Source organism: Vicugna pacos, chromosome 2 (assembly GCF_048564905.1).
Source record: "Vicugna pacos chromosome 2, VicPac4, whole genome shotgun sequence".
NCBI classification, from domain to species: Eukaryota; Metazoa; Chordata; class Mammalia; order Artiodactyla; family Camelidae; genus Vicugna; species Vicugna pacos.
The window spans coordinates 101966146-101990664 of record NC_132988.1 but is presented as its reverse complement, the minus strand read 5'-3'; the positions used below and the strand labels follow the sequence as shown (position 1 = coordinate 101990664).

At 38.8% G+C, this 24519-nt stretch overlaps 1 long non-coding RNA gene across 2 annotated transcripts in view; it reads right to left on the bottom strand.

Annotated features, from left to right (window-relative positions):
- Nucleotides 1-249: 249 nt before the first annotated feature.
- Nucleotides 250-24519, bottom strand: part of LOC140700488 (uncharacterized) — a 40782-nt gene continuing 16512 nt past the window's right edge. Inside the window, exon 3 of one of the 2 annotated variants that reach the window (XR_012078893.1) lies at nucleotides 250-1379. This is a non-coding gene — a long non-coding RNA (uncharacterized lncRNA). Of the gene's footprint in view, nucleotides 1380-23985; nucleotides 24305-24519 lie in introns of those variants that run through there. The other variant, XR_012078895.1, reaches the window with a different exon arrangement.

The window sequence follows — 24519 nt, the reverse complement described above, 5'->3', positions numbered from 1 at the left end:
GCTCTCGGGCTTAGCGGCAGAGATTAAGAAGATGCATTAGGCAACATTCTGGAATGATGCTGATGTTCTTTATTTTGATAGAAATTTTTGTTACATAGGTCTATAAATTAGCCCAAACTCAATGTTTTATATATATATATAATTTTTGTTATATATGTAATTTTTACATACATACATGTTTATTATATGTAAAATGTTTATTATATGTAAATTTTACCTCAAAAAGATAAAAAAGGATCCACAGCAAATATCAAACTCTTGTAAATGGTGTCTATGTGTAAATATTTAGGAGAAAGTGCACTGATGTCTGTAACTGGCTAAGTAATACACTGACAATTGGATTAATGGGCAAGTTGAGGGATGGATGGATGCATAAATAAGTACATGGTAAATCAAGTGTAGTAAAATGTTAGTTGTAGGCAGTAGTAGGTTAGTTTTAGGTCTCTGTGTTTACTATAAAATCATTTCGATTTTCTATATGTTTAAGAATTACAGTGAAACATGGAGGGGGCATGTGTAGGTTAGGGGTAGCGATACTGTGCAGCAGTTCTGCACCACACCCCTGCTTGCTCTCTTTACTGTTCTCTGGGCACTGAGGTTGGACTGCACTACAACACTCAGATTACAGGATAGATTAATCCTTACTGAGTTTAGGAACTCACTTTGGCCCCAGAGCTCTCTCTTGCTATTTTCCAAATCTAGATTTTGAGAAATTTTTGAAAAACAGTGAATCCCACTTAACACTGCTATCCCATTGAAGCCTTTCTGGGCAAAATTAATCCTTTTGACTCTCAGCCCTGGCAAGATGTTGTGTGCGCGTGAGGGTGGTGGGGTGGGGGGGTGGAGTTCCGTCTCGGGTGTTGGGTGCACGTGGATAGTCAGGAATTTATTCTAGAGAACCCAGCACACATCCTTACCACAGAAGAACCTCAGTCAGATGCTGCAGCTGCGCTCTGATGAAAAGAAACTATAGTAAAGCTGATTACTATTTCTCCCCAACAGAGACTGCCCAGAGACCGGTCTCTCTCCAGTGTTATAAATCCCTGTCACTTTATTCCATCCGGCCGCTTTGAGGCCTGCGTGCAAACCCGCTCATTTGTCACATTAGGCTCCAGTGGAGTGCGTGGACAGCCCATTACACTCTCATGAAGGATGCCGATCTTTTACCCCATCACAGTCAGCCGTGCATTTGGATATATGCCCTTTGGAAAATTCTGAAATGTGCCCTCAGCTTCAGAGCTTCTCAAGTGATTCCTCCAGATGCCTAACATCCCCCTTCTCTCATGGACACAGGCAGGCTTTCTGGACGCGCACGCAGCTGCTCTCCATAGATTCATGATGTTTCTCTACGTATGCTGTCAGTGGGACCACATTCCAATCTGATTTTTAAAAGAAAAGGACAGAGTTGTACCTTTATATATACATTTGTTTGTTTGTTTTAAAACACATTTGCTTTGGCTTGTGAGGATTCAAGATGTGATCTCTGGGCCCTCGCAAATTTCTGGTCTGAACTAGGCCCCCTCTGTCAACACTACAAGGTCAGTAACACGGGGCTCCTTAAAACCAAAGTCTCATTTGTCGTAACTGCGGCTACATGCCTCTCCCTTCCCCACTCCTCCCGACTGTGACAGACTACAATAACTCAGATAACATCACTGCTAATAAAATAGGCCTTTTCCCTCGACACTGCGCTTAGCAACTCTCCACAGTCCAGATAAATTCAATACTTTCCTATGAAAACCCAGGCCCGGTAAAAACACAACCTCCGTGAGTCCCTGGTGATGCTCTCGCTGGCAGTTGTTCATGGATGATAAATTGCTTTGATTCCAGAGAGTGGCAAAGACTGCTACTTAAGTCGAAACTTATGAAAATACCAGAGAGTACTTTGCTCACGTGCAGTTAACATCTAATTATTCTTTGCTGCTTCTCTTTCCCTTTGTCCCCCGCTGTTTCAAGCAACAGGTTGATTTTTCTACCTGAAGTCTGTCAACTTCAACTTACCCTTCTTAAATGACTGATGACTTTGTTTATATTTCCCCTCAAATTCCTTCCTACTTCCCTTTGTTATTTCTTTGATTGGAGCTTTATTCCTAATGAAACTGTGACTTATTGTTTTCCTTGAGGGTTACTTCATTTGTAAGAGGCTTAGAATGATCTAATGGTTGGATTCAAGCAGACATACCTGACTTTTCCTTGATATAGAAATGTGTATTCAATTTAAGTTATTGACTCATTTGTCCTTTTATTGATTCGACATTCACTGTAAACTTCATATTTACACTTGCTGAGTATTTTCAGATATTTACAATTACTTTCAATCATATTAACAATAAACCTAAACTTAAGTAACTCTGAGTTGATAGAATATATTAGATCATAAAAGAAATAGTTTGTGTATATGAGAAAGGAAGCGCCATACAGGAAAAGGGTAAGACCAGACCTGTGTGTGTGTGTGTGTGTGTGTGTGTGTGTGTGTGTACACATATATATTTAGAAACACTGTGACTTTATTTATTATTTATTTTTAATTTGGGGAGGGTAGGTAATTAAATTTCTTTCTTTCTTTCTTAGTGGAGGTACTGGGGATTGAACCCAGGATCTTGTGCATGCTAAGCATGTGCTCTACCACTGAGCTATACTCTCTCCCCTATTTTTTTTTTTTTTTTAAGAACTTGGTTCAAGTGATTATGGAGACTGAGAAGTCCCAAGACCTAAGATAGGCAAGCTGGAGACCCAGAGGAACCCATGATGTATTTGCACTCCAGAAGTTGGTGGCAGACTTGAGATCCAGGATCTGATGTTTCAATTCAAGTTTAAAAGTAGGGAAAGACTGATACCTCAGCTCATGCCATCAGGTAGGAGGAATTCCCTCATACTTGCAAGAGAATTAGCCTTTTTATTCTATTCAGGCCTTCAACTGATTGGATGAGGATCCCCCACCTGAGGGAGAATGATCAGCTTTATTCAGTCTACCAACTCAAATATTCATCTCACCCAAAACATCCTCACCAACACATCCAGAATAACGTCTCACCAAATATTGAGGCACCTGTGGCTCTATCAGGTTAACACATAGAGTTAACAAGCACACTGTCTTTGACCTTCTTCTACCTAAATCACCTCTTCCAAGAGAAATCTCCTCACTCACTTTATCTTTTATAGATGTGAAAATTGCTTTATTATATTTACCCTTTTAAATGCACTCTTCTCCCCATGTTCCTCATCTAGATTAGTAGTCACAATCCACCAGTCACTCCAAACCCTCCCCATTTCCTACACAGCCTCAACAATCAGTTCTCCCTCTTCCCATGCTTACTGTTTACTCGTCTATTAGATCAGCTCTTCCTTTCCTTTCACCTCAACTATTACTGTAATAGATTCTTTTTAAAAAAATATTTGGGTGGGGACATAATTAGGTATACTCATTTGTTTATTTTTAGAGGAGGTACTGGGGATTGAAACTGGGACCTTGTATATGCTAAACATGTACTCTACCACTTGAGCTATACCTCCCCTTTGCAATAGATTCTCAATTGTTGTCCTTGACTCTTTAATGTTCCCACTGCTTCCAGAACTATCTTATAAAAAAATAGTTTGACTCCTCCTTGGTGCTACCCAAGGTTCCAGAGGAAACAAAGCAAGTATCATGTTTCTGGGGAATTATGCTGAGCAGAGTTGCCTGGGGCCTTCGTGAATCATAGACAGCCTTTTCATGGTAGCATAAAATAACCAAATTCAAGAAGGATTCCACATCCCTTTTCAGGAAAGAATATCCAGGAGTGGCTTTGAGCCATTGGTCAAAGGTGTGTAAAGAAGGTTTAAGTGAGGCAGCACATCATGCATTCAAATGCTGGGCTATACTGATACTTACATGATGGATTCATACAAGTGTATTAGAACTAGTGCTGTGAACAGTGTGGGGTACAAGGCACCCACTTGTAGATAAAAGGGAGGGTATAGCAAGGTGATACATATAAGGCTTAGATGCACTGATAAGATCGTGTCTCATCTGCCACAAATACCCGCCATGCTGATTCATTGCTTATGAAACATATCCCGTCAAACACTGTTATCATGATGAACACATGTATTTGCATTTTTATATGGTTAGCTTCTACTCTCATCCTAGATACACCATTTAGTAACTAACACCCTTGGAGAAATTGCTTTAGGTCTCTAGGTCTATTTCTTTATCTACAAAATAATAAGGTCATTCTTGCAATGTTGTTCTGAAAAATAGTTAATTAAAATTGCCTACATGAATACCACTTCATACACATTAGGATGTCTACTATACAACAAACAAACAGACAGTAACACATGTTAGTGATGATTGGAAACCTTGGTGGGAATGTAGAATGGTGCTGCCACTATGGAAAAGAGTATGGTGTTTTCTCAAAAAAAAAAAAAAAAAGAAAAAAAGGATTACCATTACCATATGATCCAGTAGTTTCACTTCCGGGTGTATAAGTGAAAGAGATGAATGCAAGGACTTGAAGAGATATTTGTAAACTTATCTTTATAGCAGCATTATTTACAACAGGCAAAAGATGAAAGCAACCCATGTGTCCATCAACAGATGAATGGATGAACAAAATGTAGTATTTACATATAATGGAATATTATTTAGTCTTAAAAAAGAATGGAATACTGACACATGTTACAACACGGAGTGACTCGAAGACATTATGCTGAGTGAAATAAATCTGTCACATAAAGACAAATACTCTATGATCCCACTTTTTTGAGGTACGCAGATTAATCAGATTCATAGAGACAGAAAGTAGAACGATAGTTTCAAGGACTGGGGAAATGGAAGATTGAGAAGTTTTTGTTTAATAGAATGAAGCTTCAGTTTGGGGAGATGAAAAATATTCTGGAGGGATGGTGGTAAGAGTTGCCAAACAAGGTATATATATTTAATGCCACTGAACTATATACTTAAAAATGATTAAGTTGGTATATTTTATGTTATGTATATCTTACTAAAATAAAAATATAGGCTGTATGTAATACACATAAATCTCTCTGAAATAAGACCCTCATGGTTTAGCCGCTGTCCTTACACACCCTACTCGTCCCCTTGGCTTCTGCCATTCTACTCTATACCCCATTCCCTGGATGGGCAATGTATATTCATAGTGTGTACATTCCCTCATACGTTTTTTTCCCACTTGGCTGTATTTATGATCTCGTTTCAATTATTGAAATCTACTTTACTTTAATGTCCCATGTCCCCAGTGAACCATTTCCAGATACCCCTGTTTAGAATCAGTCAGTTACTCCTTCACCTGTACCCTGTGCCATGCTTACTTATACCCTGATTTACATGGCATTTATTGCCTGTCTGTTATAGATGGTTGTTGGCATTTGGTGTCCTCCGTCCCAGGATCAGCTCCTGGAATGCAGGGTGTCTGATTTCTCCGTCCTTCCCTTCTTGTGCCTAGTCATTCCATAACTATTCCACCTGAAATGGGAGCCTCCCTGAATAACCCTTGAGATTGGTTCTTGCTTTTGCTTTGTAAGAGACAGGTTAAACTGAACAGTAATTAAAGGGAATTTTTCTCTGTTTAAAAATAGTTTCAAAAAGGTTCTGCAGTTTAATTTATATGAAGATTTTTATTGTCCTCTACTTTCTCTTTAGCGGCTAGACTTTAATACTATTTACATGAGTGCCACTTAAAGGACTAAGGGTTGATCTTGTATTTTCAACTTGGAAAAAAAAAAGGAGATAATAATATTTCAGTTTTTCTATTTGTAAGAATTCACAGAGAAAACAATTTTTTCTCAAGTATACTAGCTAATGTTGATAGAGTAAGTGGCAGCTATAGAACAGGCAAGCTATTAAAACATCAAAATTTAAGGTGAACACCACCACTTAACTGGTCTCATTGTTACGTAAATTGGAAATCCTATAGCGCTAATGATGCATGGCAGAGACACAGGCTTTTTCTCATATTGCTCTGCATACTCTTAATTATCCTCTGCAAGTTAACTGTACCCTGAAGGAGTAAGCTACATTGTCTTTAACAATGTTGGCTCCTGAATCTTACACCTGGCGTCATTTTGGTTCTAGGCATACAGAAGCACTGGGTTTCTTTCATTATGAAGTGCTTTGAATATATAAAATAAATAAACAACAAGGACCTACTGTATAGCACAGGGAAATATATTCAGTTTCTTGTAATAACATATAATGGAAAAGAATCTGAAAAGAAAAAAATCTATATATATGTATGTATAACTGAATTGCTTTGCTGTACACCTGAAACTAACATTGTAAATCAATTACACTTCCATAAAAAAATTTTAAATGGATAACAAATAATTTTTAAAAAGCTTTAAAGAAATTGTATCAACTAAAGTGTAGGTCATGATGTCCATTTAGAAATTTCTCTACCCCTGTCTGAAACCAAAGTTCTGGGGAACTCTAACTCAGCCTTGAGTAGCTTCCTCTTAATGAACAAATGAACCAGTCGAGGACTGGGAGTTGCCGATTCCGTAGTGCCTTCCTTACTAAATAGGCATACAGGCAGAATATTTCTTCTTTCTGTCTTGATTTTATTGCTGTAGTAACTACTCATGCTATTTGTCACATTCCTTTTTTCTTTTTTCTTGGGTGTGTTTCTGGTGTCTTCTCATCCTCTGGAAGAGGTCCATGTATTGGAAGAAGTGCCCTCTCTACCCACCCAACACTGAGTCGGTAATTCTGTACAGCATGTCGTGGGGGCCATTAGTGTGACTAGGTATCACAGAGCCTCCAAGCCTCATGCCTCAGACTGACACAGACTGTTAAAGATCCTTTACAACGCACTCGAGCCACGAAGGGAAAAGGACGACTCTTTTTCAGGCAATCCATGGTTCAATATTGACAGGAGCATTAGAAGAAATTTCAGATTGCCTCTTTCTGCTGGCTAGAAAGTCCTGTAATTGTGGCAGACAGGGGGCAGAACGCCTTTGGTGGCTGACAGTGAAAATACTTGATCCGAGCTCTCAAAGCTTTTGTAGATATTTCTACCCAGAGAAGAGCACCAGGGCTACATTAGTTGAGTCCTTGAGATGCAATTGAGGAGGCAATGCTATTTTCCTTCTGGCTGAGAGTAATGGCAGAGCCTCTTTGCAACAAATGATCATAAATTGCCCGCGTGTCTCCCAGGCAATGAAAGGGCTTGCATGTTAGAGCTAATGCAAGCTGCTCTCTCACTTTTGAGTAGTGCTTGCTCTTGGGAAGAAATGAGGGCCTGAGGATACAGCTACCAGGACATGTCTGTATGCCTCAAGTAAACGCGATTGAGAGGGAAAGTCTTTCAGCTCTTAAGTTACTTGAAAAACAGAGTCTCAAACCTCAATAATCAAATCAAGAGGGAACCGAAGCCAGATAACTCAGATCAAATGAAACTGGGAAATAAGAAAGGGCGAGAGTAAACAAGATCCCTAGCCAGGGGTAAGCCTGACTGTCAGCTCTGTCTCATATCCATTTTCTGGTTTGTTTTTTGTTTAAAATTCTGTATGAGAATATGTGAGTAATGTTATAAAAAGTGGTATCAAAAAGCTTGCATGTATTTCAAGTTTAAATTCAGAGAAAAGTTCTTGTTCAGGGCTGCTTGAGGCCATTTTGGCCAATTTTGTAATGATTGTGGTGCACAATCTAGGTCATCTTTAAACTTCCTGAGCTTCAGTGTTTCCTAGTTCTTTGCAGATCATTTTATGATTAAATTTCAAATGTACAGACACAGTAAGTGACTTCTGATGGACTTCGATTATGCTCATACCTGTGCTTAAAATTTTTCCTTAGAAGCCCTGGAGTGTCGTATGTGTTTCTAGAATGCCTCTATGAGGACTGAATCAGCAAAACACAGACGGGATTTTGCTACCTGGCCATCCTATGCTGTTTCTCTCTCTCTCTCTCTTTTTTTTTTTCACTTTGAAAGCCTAATTGTGTTTATTCATTGAAATGATTCCCATATAGAAATGGAATAACCCAAATTTTAAAGTAAAAGTATTCAGCCAAAGGGAACTATTCAGAAAAAAATACATTTATAGATAATTTTTATTAAGCTACTTTTTGATGATACTGGTCCTGATGATGGTGTGTGTCACCTGGGAGGTGTTTTCTAGTTGCAGGAGAGTCTACTAGTTATATCACGGATTATCTCATTTAATTTCCTCAGCATCCTTATCATGATGATTACTCATACTCACTGAAGAAACTGAGTCTCAGAGAGGATAACTGAGGTCATACAAAGAGTATGTGGGAGATAATGGCCTTTAATCCATATAATTCTAATTCTCAAGGCAAAACACCAACAAGGAAAGAACGGGGTAACTGAAAAGGCACTAGGGGTTTTGTTAAGAGATTCAGAATACAGTTTGCACTCTCATTTCCCAGTTTCATTTGCTTTTGAGATCCAGCGTCTGGTCCTCCTAATTTTGCAGGGAACAGCCATCTTATTTGCTGAAACCCCACTTTTAATCATCAGCCATGTAGGCTAAGTGCTGTTGACTCAGCTCCCAGCTGCAGGTGTTCAGCCCCGGTTGACTTACGTAAGCATTTTCCTGGTTCTAAAGATGGGTCAGGTATTTGCCAGAACTTCAAGTTAAGGAGTCAATCTCTTCCTTTTCCTGCAAGAACTACCAAAACATACACTGCTATTCATTGGATTGTGTGATGTGTGAAAATATGAGGAAAATTAAAGCAACTTTGTGGAAGAATGAATCAAAACTCCCTGTGCCCATGTTTTCTGACAGTGTAACTTTCCCACACCTCTCATCAAGAGATGGAAGTTCTTCCCTCACCTTGTGAGTCTAGGCTGGTTTTCTAACTTGCTTTGACCAACGTAAGATGAAAGAAACGACACTGTGAAACTCTGAGACAGCCTTTGTGGCTTCCATTTTTTCCTTTTTTCAAACTCTGTCCAAGACTACCACGTGAGGAAGCCAGTTTAGTTGCTGGAGGATGATTAAACAAGGAGGAGATCCATGGTGTTCAAGATAACAGCCAACTTCAATGGTCAGACCTGTGAGTCAGGCCAGCTTGGACCTTCCAATTCACCTGACCTTTATCTTAATGAAGCTACATGTGCAAATGCAGTGGAGCAACCAGAGTCAGCCAATATTACTGTGAGAGAGGGCAGATCATGGTCTCTTAAGCCACTTAGTTTTATGGTGGTTTATTAAGCAACAGTTAAACAATTCAGTCACTGGGACTAGCGAATTGAATGGCCCAGGGACAGTGATTACAGAGGGGAAAAAAAATGGGATTCTTGCTGTTCTCATGAGAGTTGTTAAATCAAGTGTCTCATAAAGTCTGCCCGCATCTACACTTAGCATTTATGAGAGCCTACCCCTCACGCAGAATTCCCTCTCTACCATTTTTTCTTTTTGTTTCTGCAGGAGCTGGGATGGGGGATGGTTTTAGTCAGTTATGTTTCATTAAGCTGCAATACAGAGTAATTAATATATTATCTTAGTCAACATACTTTATTGTTGTTTAATTCTTATCATCTCTGGGTCTGTTCACCGTCTAAGGGATTAATAGAAATATTGTTATGAAAAGTAAAATTTTAAAGTCAAGATTATCTAAAGTTTGAGTAGAGTAAAGCTTTAGTAGCTTTAATAAATGTTTCCTTTGTTCATTTCTGAAATGAATAATCCCTTAACTAACTCAACTAAAACTGGCCCTGGAGCAGACTTATGTTATTCTTTAAAATAACCTGGTAAACAAGATTTTCTGGTTTTAAAGCTGGAATTCTGAAATAGGTGATTGCATCTGCTCTTTTGCTGAGTGAGAAGGAGGGACATAGTTTTCAATCTGAAGTTAGAGGTCAGTTCTTCACCCACATAATGGGGCAGGTCCATTATCAAGTAAAACGGGGGGCTGAAAATAAAACACATACTTAAAAATTGTTATTAATTGTTGATATGTATATTTCTGATATATGATTAAAATGAGTTTTGGAAATCTCTAAGCCTCTAGGCTACATTAGTTAGATTGACACTGGCTCTGGGCTTTCAATGAGTCCTTGTTTCTGGATATTGGCTTCTAAAGTACCCCACTTGCAAAAATATCTCACTAACTATGACCTCAGTTATGAGGATAACATAACCTGGATATTAAAAATGATGATTAATTATCTGTACAAATGTTTGGTTCCATAACTAAACTGAATAAAGTGATGTTATGAAGACTTAAAGTTTAGTTGTATTTGTAAGAAATAATCAGAATTGAGTGTGGTATAAATCTCGTTCAGCCCTCTGATTAAAAGGTTCTGAGAGCCGTTCATTTACTTGTAAAATTTATTGAGTACCTACAATATCTCAGGCCTTGTGCTGAAAGGAATGAGAAATGGTACATTTTCTCAGGAAGCTCATAATCTCAGGGATGAGCCAGGCAATTTTTCAGGCTGTACCATAAAGTGACTCAGGATAATGAGAAGTGGTTGACAATGCTGGACAAAGAGACAGAGCTAATTGGGTAGCCTCTTCAAAAGAAAGCACTGGCCAAGGTGCCCAGACTTGTCACTTTAGTTCGTGGAGCACTTCATTCACACTGTCTGTATTTTGGCACTCAGGCAAAGACCTATTTGGGGACCGAGGTACTTAATGAGGGAGAGTCATCAGTGCTGGGTCAGACCTGGATCTTCTCTCCTCCCAGTCACCTGGTAGGATTGTATTTGCTGACCTTCTTTTAAGTGGGTGTGACAGAGTGATGACTTCCAGGCCATAAATTATGAACAGTAGTATCTTATGGCACTCTGGCGTGGAGCTTCTAACTTAGAAAACAAATCTCTACAGAGCATTCTCCCTTCTCTCTGCCACTGCAACCAGCAATGTTCAAGATGGCGGCCGCTGTGGTTCATAGTGATCAGATGTGCGGAGCTCCCCCCGCTGATTCGCGGTGGACATACAGAAGGAGCATGGCAGCTCGCTACCTGTATCTCTGTGAGTCACTGAGTTTTTCATGGTGCTTATTCCTAGAATGTTAAACAGTGCATCCTGACTGAATGAAATGTTTTTCTCCATACTTTTGTAATGGCTTACTATGTGAATTGACTAACCAAGCAAAATAAAGGAGGAGTTATGGAGTGCTTACTCCAAACACCCATCCCTATTTTTTTTTAGACTTGTCGAAACACCAATTCCTGTACTGTGAACTCCTTCTGACCAGGCCCTCAAAGTGACACAATCCATATACATGGATAGCTTGCATGTATGTACATTCATACATACACTGAAAAAGAAGATTTTTTAAATTTAATACACAATTGTTTAAATAATGAACTTTGAGATATTTATGAGATGTTTGCTGGTTGGACGACGCTTGATGTCATTACTGTTTTAAATACAGACATTAAACAAGCTTATTTTAGGACTCTAGGAAATTGTGTTTACCTCACTGAAGGCATTTAGTGAAACTTGTAGATCTTATAAAGAAAACCAAAGAACAGGTGACCTGAAGCATAGGAGACAACATTGAACAAAAGAAGTTAGGGATGGGTATGCCAGCTTCCTTCCAGACATGTTGTATGGCTTTCTGGAAAGTGTTTTGACTGTGTACCCACCACCCCCTATTCTCTAGAGATTTTTTTCTGTGGAGAAAGATTTTATTTCTAATATAAGCTCCAATCTGAGAGCTTCTCTTTATTTCTGAAAGTTTGTGGCACTCTGTTTACGTAAAGATGCTTTAGTGATGTTATAAAATGCTATAGCTTCACATTATACTTATCTGTCATTAATCCTTCTTGGGCTGGTGATGGGATAAGATTCTTTCCCTGAGGGTGCAACTTGAAGTTTCTGCAGTGTTCATGTAAAATACGATTTGACAAGGAAATGTAGCTTCGAGAATGAAAAATGATGACTATCCTAAAGGTCTCTTTAAGTAAAGAAACTAAAATAAGCATTCCATGTATAGGAAAATTAAGTTTTAAGAGGCTCAACTCCCACAACATGAGCTACTTCTTGAGAATATATAAGACACTTTAGAAGCTATATTAATTCTTTCAAGATAAATTATTATCTCTTAGCATTAGTGCCCCAAGAGACCACATTTTTTCCTACTTATTTCAAACTAAATATACAGTTAGTGGAATAGTTAGGGGCACAGATCTAAAGGAAACCTAGAATGAGATTTTTCCACCATTTATTTTCCTTATTGAATGTAGACACTGAAGTATTTGTGGTTGTTAATTTCACTATCTGTGTGGTTCACTTATAGCATTTCTGTGGTTTAATGATACGTAGCAAACTCAACCTTTCAGTAGCGTTTGGTGTACATTTATGAAGCACCTGACTTGATCCTGTTTGTGACACTGAGATGGCCATGATGAATAAACTGTGACCCTTCGCTTGAAGTATGCAGTCTAGTCGGGCACAATTACATTAACAGGGGATTTTGGAGCAGGGCAGAAAGGCAGTGGTTGTGCCAGATTAATTTTCCGTATATTTTTCTGAGAAGGCATTACTTCCTCTGCTTTTAAAAGTGGAGGTATGTGCATAGTTTTTAGTACTCTTGCATAGAGTGAATTGGAATTTCACAAGTCCAGCGACCAAAGGAAAAAGAAACAAATAAACAAACCAAAAACCCGCAGAAAACTCAGATCTAGTACAGAGTAATTACCTTAGTATTTATATCTAAACTCATCTCCCTTTGTAGATGCACTTGAGTTGATTGGCACCTGACCTTTTTAAAAATTGTAAAAAACCAAAACAGTATATGATGAAATAGTAACAACTTATATTCATTCTTACAGAAAAATATTAATCAGTATGGCTGGCATGACATAAATATCATTAATGAATGATTCTGAAATGGGAAAACATAAAGTTTTGGAGCTTCTGTGCTTGTCTAGATGTTTTAAATCTCCGATTTGAACAAATTGTCATTTATATCTTCCCAAGAACACATTACCTCTGCTGCGTGAAAACCCATATGATCTGCACTGTCAGATTTTATTATTATTGTGACAGATACTTTAGCATATAAATCTTAAACTAATGAAAAAATGTCATCTTCTTTTTGGAGCTAAGTGTTCAAAGTGCGTCAACTATTCAATTTGATAGACATTTCTTCAGAAAGCTTGGGAGGCATTACATATTAAAAATACGTTGTATGTGAGACTTTTTATCATTCACATCCACCTCCACAGTGGCTAAACCACTTTGAGAACTAGACTTCCCCCCTAAAAAAAATCTTTTACCTGTAGGAGTAGAACTCTAGAAACACAAAATGATTTTTCTGCGACTTTCACAGTATCCCGAAGAATTTTTTTTATTTACTGGTTTAATATCAAAACAGAAGAGTCTTGTACCATCTTTCAAAGCTGAGGTCATGCCTTATAAATCTCTGATGCCATCACAAACGTGGCATGTGGTCAACTAAACTAAGGAATAACTGTGTCTTTGCTTGGCCTGTCCTTTTGGGTATTTTTTTTTTAATGATAGTGACAATAATGCATCCTTAGGGCAAGGGAAACCTAGTGTAGTGTTTCTCAAAATACCATGTGAATAGGATCTCCCGAGAGTTTATTAAAATTGCAGATTCTCAGGCCACATCTTTAGTGATTCTGATTAAGAAGGTCTCTAGTGGAGTCTCCAGAAATAATTCTGATGTAGGCAGTTCAAAGAACACATTGGATAAGGAATGATGCAGAATGTTCAGATTTACCACTATATGCTTAAAAAGTCTTAGGGATGGCCTGAACTTCTGAAGTTATCTGAAATTAAATTTGCAACTGATTAAGACAAGAAAAAGTAAGGGAATGCATATTTATTTAGTTAATACCTTCTCCTTCAAAACTTATTATTATTACAATTATTTCTGAAGGGAAGAGTTGATCAAAGTTAAATGTCCAGAGATCAACAGTATTCACTTTTACTTTTCAAGGTCATTTTCTTAAAAACTGTTCTGCCATACAATAGAGCAGGACATTAGGGCTTCAGCTCTGCACCATTCCTGCTCCATGTGTCTAAACATATATTACCCTAAAGTTTTATTTCCATGGCCTTTAGTGTCAGTGTAGGTAGCACTTTTCTCTCTTAAGGTACAGGCTAAACAGTTCTTTGATAATCCAGTAGGCAGTGTAATTTTCACAAAGGTCACAGACCCATTCTCCTGGTCTTCACTCAGCACACACTCGGCAGGATGAGCATTTGAGTCATTAATCTAAAAGATGAGCCATTTTTGTTGTTTTAGTCATTCCTAGTCATTTTAGTACAGGACAATGTATATCTTCTGATTCTATTCAAATGACTTTAAGGTGAAATATCCTCAAAGATACTCGCCATGGAGGTGGCATCTTTAACCTAAGAAAGCCCTACGTTCAGCAGAATTTCACACTGCATTTCAAATAATATTAGTCTATACAGGTTTCCCTCTGAAAAACGGTTCCATGCTTAACTGGGAGACTGCATACCATACTGCTGCTTTTAAAGATTCACACAAACATTCAAGATCTGGAGTTGCCTTAGGAATAAGAAAGTTCTTGAAAATAGTTTAACTCAGCATTTTCAAAATTAATTTTAGTCTACAAAGCCCCCTTTTCATCCAATACCCACGATTGCATACAATAATCCATTACGTCGTGTAGCTTTCTCCTCTGGCCAGCTTTGCCATATGTTTTGTTCTGTTGGAATGTGGAGTCACAAGCCTATTCTCCTGGCCTTCACACAGTGAAACTTCAAAGAATGAGCATCTGGACCATATCAATGAAAGAAGACATTTTCGTTTTTTAAAATTCCCCTAAGCCATGTTAGTACAGTGTAAATATGAGAACGCTGTTTTTGGAGAATTAGTTGTTCACATTCTCTCATCACATTCTTCCTGTGTAAATTCAGACACTAAATCCAGTTGACTCAATTAAATACTAGAATCTTCCTTTCAAGTTGTGATGCTGCATCTCTGAACCATCACTTCTCATCTAAAACATCACAGTCTCCTTCTTGGTGGTCCCTGTGTCTGTATTTTGGTTCCATATGAATCTACTTATAGACGCTATTAATAGTGTCATATCCCTCTTTAAATATATTTAATGTCTCCTCCTTGCATAAAGAATAAAATTCTAATTTCTTGGAATTTTTCTTAAAAGTCCTCGTGACATCATCCCAGCTACCTTTCCTAACTGTACTGCCTTTCACATGTCTACATTCGTACTTTCTTGCATCTAAAATGTCAGAGGTTCAGATATTCACCCCCTAAGTGGGCACCTGCAGGCACGTTATTCCAGGTGTCTCTTTTTTAACGGGAACTGGAGCTTTTTATCCTACCCTGTTCACCTGGTTGCACCCATGGAACTAAAGAGACCATCTTTCTTCAGTGTTTCTTTAATATTTTAGAAAACTTGCTTGGATTATGGATGAGACCTTAAGCAAAATGGACCAATGAGTATTTTCCCCGGGGAATCTGGAATTGAGGCTAAGAGACTAGTCCCAGTTCGGGCAATCTTTTAATGAAAGAGAAATAAATCCCAGAGTTCTGGAAAGCCATGTAGACAGGAAAACAAGGGAAGCCAGTCTTCAGGAAAGCACACAGTGAAGCAGGCACACAGGAAAAAACAGAAATATGAGGCAGAACAGCAAACCTTACAGTATTTAGCAACCTGATTCCAGTTTGTTCCTGAAATCTTACATCCTATAACTGTGACTTCAAAATGTGATGTCTGTTCTGTAAGCAAGCTGGTATCAGTCTCAATACCTCTGCAACCAATAGATGAAGGAGTACTATAAAATGAAAACCCACACACATCCACATATCCCACATTACTTCTCCTGTGCTGAGAATGTTTACCTCTCTGTACTTCTGCTTGTCAAAATCCGACCCATCACTTAAAACCTACCTCTTGCTTAAAGCCCACTGTAACCTGCCATGCACGGACACTCACTCTATGTCCATGACATCCAAAATATTTTTATAATACATATCACTGCATTATATATATTTGAGTGTAAGACTATGTCAAAGTTACCTTGTATAACCTCATGCTTATACCTAACAGCTTGTTTTAAACAGAGGAGGCATTAATAATATTTTTGAATTGAGTTGAAGAAGAAATAAGACTCTATAAATTCACCTATTTCCTCTATAGATATAAACCTTTTGATAGAAAATGCTAGCTCAGAATAAACTTCATATCAGCCGTGATGATTATTTCCTGGAGAGTACACTTGTTTTCCTATTGTCATCTCAGTGAATGCCTCGGTCCCAGAGATGATGAAGCTCTGATTGTCTATTTGTAACTCCCTAGGAAGGGGGAGAAATCACATCCAGATTGTTGGTATAAATATGAGAAATAGCAGAGGCAGGTTTTTGCAAGGATCCCAGAGAACAGTGAGGGAGGGTGTCTGACGGCTGAATAGAGTTCCCAGCTGTGTTTGAAATACACTTCCAATGCATAAGCGATAAATTGCTTTTGTATAACACCTTTAAAATGTATGCATAATGCAAAAGGGTAAAATCCAGTAGACACTGCACGTTGATAGATGAATAATTGTTAAATATGCTTTCAAAACCTAAAGGTCACTTGAAATTATCATAAATGGTATTTAACATCTGAATTGACTTTTGACAGTTTAAGCAACACATGAACCAAAAATGTGACTCATTTGAAGAAATAAAATTATTTACACAGCACCTAATATAGAGACACAGCTTCTCACCTCCTCCCCTACAACAGCGCTTGCTGGGTTAGGGACCAAAGTCCACTCCAAGAGGGTAAGTCTTGATAAGAGGGAAAGACCTGAGCTGGAAGGATAGACAAAATTTGTTTTCTGCAGTGGATTTTATCAAGAATCCAATTAGCCAATATTCGTGTTTTATAGCAGGCATAATTCTAAGGAAGCGGAAGGGAGGGCAAGGCCGGGTAAGAAATGGGAAAGACAAACCGTTTTTGACCATCTAGTGGGTGCCAAGCAATGCATTCATTGCTTTACTAGTGTCTCATTTCGTATTTTCAATGTAATCCTTCTGAAGTGTATCTGAAATTGAATTTCCACTTGGAACCTATGTAGGCTTTCATTATATTTGAGATACTGATATTGACCATCTGATAAATTAAGTGGTTTGGCTCCATCTTGCCCCACTGTTAGCAGTGGCTCCAAGATTTATAAAGTCCATGTCCTCTGAAGTAAGCAGCCCTGTGCCTGAATCCTGTTTCCCTGACTTTTACTTTATTTATCAGCCTCCACGACCTTGAGTGCCCCTGTTACGTGCGGCAGTCACGTTTGGGCTGGAGTCCTGCTTTCTCTAACTGGAAAAGGAGGCAGAGGGTCCTCTCCCACCTGTGCCTAAGATACAAAGCAAACAACGGCATGGCATCCATGCCTATTTATATGATTCCAGTCTGGAAATCCTTTAACAACCTGCAGCACGGTGGCCGTGTTATTGCGCGATACAACTCAAGGTTATGGTAGTAGAGCGCCTGTGAAGGAGGAAGGAGCTGGAGCCGCTTTACGCAAAGGGGCCAGACCGCTGCCGACCATACTCCCTGACTTCCCAGGATGCTGCTCGACGACAGACCAGAAATCTCTTCACTGTTAGCCGGCGTAGGCCAAGAGAAACAACAGCAGGTGAGTCTTAAAAGGTAAGGCATTTCAACAGGTCTCCGAAAACAAGGAGTAGAGGAGTGAGGAAGCAGACTGAGAAAAGCGTAGGTACGTCACAGAGGCAGAGCAGACAGCACTCATGTTCCTGGAATCTGCTGTTCACAGAGGCTGCCCCTCAGAAAGCCTCAGAGCCGAAGATCTTAGGTCAAAGAGAGCACAGTAGTGGAACAGGGGACTGAGAATTAATGGAAAAGGTACACACAGTGCTGATACCCCAGCACACAGTCACAACGACATCCTTCCCGTCACACCCCTTTCAACACACAGCGGCCAGCATCTGCCAGATTAAATAAATAAACAAATAAGACAGTGGGGACTCCCTTTCTTGGCAACATGGTTGTCTAAGCATACAGTGTTTCTCAGAGCAACACACCTAAAAATATTAGATGAAACATGCTTACAAAAGGCTTTTAATAAGAAGAGCTGAGATGGCAAAAGTAGTAAGGAAACTCTTCTGTGCCGAGTGGAGGAGGGTAACAACGCCAAGAGAGAAGCAGGTTCTGAATCTGGCCTCTGTCCTGAGAGTATCCGCTGTTCCGTGCTGTTCCAGTGGCCCACGCTTGGGGTGCCAGAAACAAGGCCCTGAAGGAGGCAGTACTAGAGATCCCACGTGTTGCCAAGAATCACAGAGGACTAGCTAGCCGTGGGTGAATTAGGAGAGAAACCCCCACTTACTGAGGAACACCGAGGAATTGTGCTCACTCCAGAGCTCTTTGGATGAGGTAAAATAGGACACCTTGAAAACATAAAGCAAGCCAGTCTTTGCAGAAGTTTGACACACTCTGTGTAGTCTGAAACTCTTAAGACAGGAATGTTATTGAGAGTGACTACCCAGTGGTTGCTCTGTCCACAGCTGTCTGGCAGAGCAATAAAAGAAAATGACCTACAGTTATATATTTCATATAAAAAAGTATGTTGCATGAAAAATAACTGTCACAAAAGAATATGTCTCCACTTATGTGAAACTTACAAACATGTAACACACACATAATATAAATAGAAATGTATACACACACGCAGAGAGAGGGACAGACAGACAGAATGACTTTTGGTACCATCTGGAGAGCAGCATGGGTTGCGATGACATTATCAAGGTTACTAGAAGCTTCAAACCTACTTAAACATCTTATTTTTTAAATCAGGTTGGTGCTGACATAGACGTTCTTTTTATTATATTGTTTTGTATATTGAATATGCTGTAAGTAATTAAAACTAATCACCCAAGAGTTAAGGACATTTAAAAAATGCCTTTAAATAGGTAAAAAATAAAAGTAGCCTTTGTAGCTACTTGCCATTAAATTGGGCCTGCCAGTCAAATACGCTCCCCCACATACACAGAGCCTCCCTGCTCAGCATGCCTCTTGTCTTATCTGTAATCATGATCAAACTACAAAGGTTGTCCAGGTAACTGACAAAAGGCTGCACCTGAAGAAAGGTGGACAAGAAAAGCAAAGAGAAAAACTGACCCCAGGAGCAGGTGAAAGAGGTAATTAAAGTTAATCAAAATAAAACAATTTTACACTAGACTCTATGAATACCTTCAAAAATTTTAATAATAAAAATCATCTATAAAATGAGGTTGCCCTGAAAATAATCAGACCACATTGCAAATTAACAAGATAGTTGTTGAAATTAAATAAATGTGATATATTAATAGATATGCACAAATTTGAGATTATCTCTTGGAAATTAAAACATACAACAAGAAAAAAATATAAAAGTTAAAAGACAACAAAGATCAATTCAGATCCATCATTTTATTAACATTAATTAACCAGAGAAAAATGAAGAGTAGGAAGGACCAAAGGGAATTATCACAAAAACAAAAACAGAAGTTCTCAGAACTGAAGAAGGATATGATCTTCAAGTAGGAAAGACCTATTCAGGATTTAAAAAAGTCAAAACAAAAGAATGGTCAATAAGAACCACACCTGTATGTAGCATTTTGAAATTTCATAACAACATAAATAAAGAAATTACCAGAAAGTGTAACAGAAAAGAACAAACCTGACTCCACATTGGCTCAATGCCTGTAGCTCTAATTGTTGTACCTTGTTGCCTGTGCTTAGACACGCTGGGTCTGCACCTTTGTGAAAGAATGTTTCCTACAGCTGAAATATACATGATAGCTCAAGGTCATTCACACAGAGATAAAAAGTCACAGAACAGAGAATGACATTTGTCTTGTTGGAGGTTTACAGGAACATCATGACCAGACCTACACGGACAGTTTCAAGAACAAAAGATTCCTGCACCAAGATTTTTGCAACAACCAGCAACAACCTACCCCCTTTTAGTATAAAAGCAGCCTGAAATCTAACTTGGGGAAGATGGTTTTTTGGGACATGGTCCCCCATCTTCTTGGCCTGCTGGCTTTCCGAATAAAGTCACTATTCCTTGCCCCAACACTGTCTCTCAGTTTATTGGCCTGTTGTGTGACAAGCAGTACAAGCTTGGCCTCAGTAACAAAAGCACTAGGACAGGAAACATAAACTTGCCTAAAAAAAGGAAAAGAACATCAGACTGGAATCAGAATTTCTTAAACCAAACTAAAAGTAAGGAAACAACACCTTTAGTGTTCTCAGATGAAAGGGTTTTTAACTTAGAATTCCACACCAGTTCAATGGAATACTATTCAGCCAGCGTATTGCCTTTATATTCTTTCTTAGGGAATTATATGAGGGTGTGCTCCAGAGAAAACAGGGAGGAAATCAGGAAACAGAAAGATGTGGGATCTAAACAGCAATGAAGCACACTCAGGAGATTAATGAGTTGAAGTCCTGGGAAAACAGGTGTGAATCTGACCTGGAGCATGATCAGCATAAATGAAAGGTGAAAGCAGGGAGACATGAATTTTTTGCAGCCAGTTGTGTGGCAAATTCAAAGGAGATTCTACAGTTTTGGAAGTGTCCATAAATACACGACAAAGGTAAAGAGTGCAAGGAAATTTTACAGTGGAAGAAAAATAGAGCCCACAGGTAAATAAATGTATTCATGATACAACACTTGGTTTTGTAGTAAACATCTTAATAAAATCCTAATTGTGTAAACATAATTTACAAGTTTTCAATGTAAACTACAGAACAGAAGATAAATATTATTGACTTGGTGCTATAAAATAAACTGGCTTGTAATGGGAATCAGTTTTCTACCAATGTTAGTCTCACGGATTTCGCTGCACATCATTGATTTTGCCTCCCACCGCTGCGTGAGGTTTAAACTTAAAGGAAGGGAGTCTTACTGAGTTAGGACAGCAAGCTTGGCTAACAAGAATGAACGCTTCTTCCATAAGGTGTAGAAGGTATCAGTGGCCCTAATGTGTGTCATATTGTCATACTGTCATATTGGCAAGAAAGCAGCTATGACTTGGGAAAGTCAAAGGAGAGTTCCTACCTCTCTTTGGTCATGGAGAGTTAATATGTTAGAGGAAGCAAAAATTGAGACCCAAAGAGGAAGGAGGGAGAATCAAATATTCACATTTATTCATTCATCATCCATTTAACACACACTGATTGAATGCATACTATGTTTTATGCAGGGTTCATGTGCTGAGGTACAATCACTAAATTCAATGGACAGAAATCTCTCCTCTCGAGTTTAATTCTAGAAAGAGTCAACACCACTTTTACTCTGCACAAGGCATTATTCAAAGCACTTTAAATGTGCCAGTTTGTTTGATACTGGCTCTCTAGGATAGAAGCAGGCTTTAGTGAGGTGAGTATTAGATATATTGAAGGTAATACTGAAGGCAAGGTCTCTCTCCATCCCCAATTTGTCAGACTTTTGAAAAGTACAAGAAAAGAATACCTGTAAAGACAGTGGGTTTAGAAGGCTATTGCTATGTATCATTAACACCTGGATAAATATGACAAAAGATCTCAAGGATTAATGAACAATTAAAAATTGAGTGTGGATGCCAGAGGGCCTCTCTGTTTACAGAGACAAAAGCAATTCTCACCTCCTACAAGGGGGAGCAGAGAAACATGAGGACCAGGCCCAGAACTTAACAGTTAGGAGTGGCGGTATTCTAGAGCAAATGCCCAAGCAAGGATGTCTGTTAGGCCAAGTTTAGAGACCTAACTTAAAAAACAATCAGGGGCTTGACAATCATTCAACATTTTAGGGTCCTGTTAATAAGAGGTATAACAAGACACTGTCTTCAAAGCAAAAGATGAAATATTGCATCTTGCAGGTTCTGAGTGACTAATGTTTAGTGATATTCTGGAGATGGTATTTTCCAGCTGGAAAATTGATCTGACCCACATAGTGGGGGGACATGAAAATCTGCCACGTTTGAATGAGGCACAGAGCAGGACAAGGCTCTGAAGCGTTCCCAGGCTGTGATGCAAGCAGCCCGACACTTGGGCCACACAATCTGGAATACTGTCTGGTTTTAGAAGTATCAGTGGATGAAAAAATGTCACGTGGAGCTTATAGTAAGCCTCGGTGGGAGGATCGCAATGGTCAAGTTCTGAAGCAGGGCCAGGCCACCTGCAGCAAAAGTGATACGCCTTTTGTAAAATTGCTCCTAGAATGCTACTGGGCCCTGGGAGGGGCAGAATGCTTGACCATGCAAAACCAAATGACTGTACATCTGGAACTTCCCATTGTGATTTGGGTTCTGTCAGATCCAGAAAGATCAGGTGGGCTCGGCAGCAACTCAACATACGATGGAAGAGGAGTATCAGAACTGATCAAACAGCAGGTGCAAGGGGACACCAAAGGACAGGTCTGCCTCTCCTCAGCTCATACCTACGTGCATTTGGAGAAATCCCTTAGGATCAGCTGGAGGATGAGAAAGACGCCAGAGCATAGTTTACACATGTATCAACTTGGTAGATTTTGGTGGCAGCCAAAAACAGATGGTGGCTGCAGTACATGCTCACACACTTGGAAAACAATAGAAAAAGAAAATCCTCTCAACCTGGCCAGCCACTTTGTGTGGACGGAGAAGTGGCCCTCCAACTCTGGAGTCATAAATTGGTGTCAAGCGAATATGAAGATATGTGTGTAACTGAGAAAACTAAAAAAGAAGTAAGATTGCTTCCTGAGGTTACAAACTGGCCCATATCAAGAGACAGTGATAAATTATTATCTCTGAAAATCATTATTACTTATTTTACTACTTGCTTGCATTAAGCTGATATACACACACACACACGCACACACACACACGCATAGCTCTTGTCAATCACCTTGATATTTACCTTACCTTCCACATGCCTTTCTTATTTCCCCAATGTATCACAAATTCTCCTTTCATTCTTACTCCACAATATTGTACACAGCTGCAACAGCTTTCTAAATAGTTCCCCTGTATAAACGACTGTCTCCTTCCTTTCAGCGCTCTGCATACCCAGTCTCCTAGCTAGAGTAATTTTCCAAAACTATTTTTGATCGCAGTGCTTCTTTGTTTTACTACCTCCAGAGCTTTCTCTTACAGATAACGTCACACACATAATATATGGTCCACACTCTGCTCCTTTTTCAACCTCCCAGCCTTAGCTCCCAGTCGTCAGATTGATCTCTCCAGTCATTCTGAACTGCTTTTAATTCTTGGAATGCGTCACTTGACTTGCACCTCTCTGCCCTTGAATATGCCATTTCTTCAGACTGGAATATGTTCTTCATTCCCTCTGCTTCCATTTAGTTAGGTCCTCAATTAAAAATGACCTTAATCCAGGACCTTCTTTGTTCTGCAGGACTAGGTTGAAATGCCCTGCCATAGGTTCTTGAGCATCATCCCAATGAGTGACATGTCATTCCCTTTAATTACTTGTTCAATACATATCTTACTTCCTAACAGTAAGCTTCCTGAGGACAGAAACAACTGTGTCCATATGTATGTATTATTTATTCTTATATATATATTACATATGTTTATGTATATACATATATGTTCATATATATTTACTTTTCATGTGCTCAGGTGCTTAGAATAAATAAGAGTTCAGACCATATTTTGATTTAAATAGTTATTAGGACCAGTTGAATTCTTAAAATAAGACAAAATTAGAAGCAGAGCTGCAATAAACATAAAAGGACTGCATTTTAGAGGAACTGCAATGTTCCACAAATCTGTTTAATAAATTCTAGAATAAAATGTACTAATCATTGAAAAAATGGTGTATGCCTAGTAAATTTTTGATATTTAAGAAGTCCATAGTTTAATAGTTAAACTGTCCTGGTAGAAAAGGAGAAACCCACTTTCAAAGTAGAGTGAAAACTTTTTGGTGATACTGCGCTATGCATAAATTACCCATAATGAATTGAGCGATGAGTGAACCAAGTATTTTTATCATGTTCTTCAAAATAAAAACAGTTTTACCTTCCTAGAGGATGCAACTGGCAGGTATAATCACATTTAATCTTCTTGGTTCACTGAAAATGGAGAAACACACACACACACAAAAGAATGAAAAATCAGCAAAATTGGCCTTAGTTCTCTCACACCAGGTGTCCTCAATTATTTAAATGGATGTTTTCAGGATGCAGTCGTTTCTCTCCACCAGAACTGCCCCACCTCACAGGCAACAGGCATCAGCAGAGCTGTTATTTACTTTGATTCTTATTATGTGGCTCATCTCAGTTTGTATAAAAGGCCTCAGAGAAGTGCACCGACATCATCACTAATGCTGGTTATTGCAGCTTCCACTTCTTCTTAGCTTGGTAAAACAGCGCATATTAATTTTTCCCCTTGCGACATTACCTACATAAATATTATTAGACATATAACAAGGGCAAGATTTATATGTTGTCCTTTCTTCAAGTTGGTTTTTACTATTTTGCATCAGTTCGAGTTTTGTAGTCTTACCTTGTCTGTTCAGGCCTGGACTGACTCCTCCGAAGTGAACACACTAAAATATGCTAGAAGAGTCTTTGGTGAAGGTTTCATTCAATGGGAATTTTAGCCTGTTTGGCTTT